Raw genomic sequence first — 530 nt, 5'->3', positions numbered from 1 at the left:
GGGGGGGGGGGGGGGGAGAGAGAGAAAGAAAATGGAAAGAAGATGTTTATCGAGCAAAGACTTATCCGTTTCCCCGACGGCGGTTCGTCCGCTATTACGAAAATGCGTCTGTATATGTACGAACGTGCGTACGAACCACAGCACGTTCCAGGTCGCAGAGCTTGACTGAACGGCGGTGGAAGGAAAAGAGAAGAGCGCGGGACGGAAGAAAGTATTCGATGAGGAAGAGTCGACTGGAATATCAAGCGAACGGTCCGTGTAATTCGGTTCCGTACGATCGAGTTCACAGACTACCGACGCGTCAGGTAGGGCGGCCGAGCGCTAAATCTCTCGCGAAATCTCGTTAGAGACAAAAGAGTCGCGGGAAATAAAATCTTACCGGATTTCAGCAATCTCGCGCATAGCGCGCGTATTGTGCAAGCGACGTCTCTCTAAGTGTTCTGTTTATAACAGTCTTGCGCTCTTGCCATTGTACGCGAGGCACACGTCGCGCGTGTTAGCACATTCGAATGGAAACGTAATTTTTCGGT

This window comes from Odontomachus brunneus, unplaced genomic scaffold (genome assembly GCF_010583005.1).
Source record: "Odontomachus brunneus isolate Ranch 3 - 2012 unplaced genomic scaffold, Obru_v1 Obru_scaffold_002, whole genome shotgun sequence".
In the NCBI taxonomy this organism is placed as follows: Eukaryota; Metazoa; Arthropoda; class Insecta; order Hymenoptera; family Formicidae; genus Odontomachus; species Odontomachus brunneus.
This window is presented reverse-complemented; position numbering follows the sequence as displayed.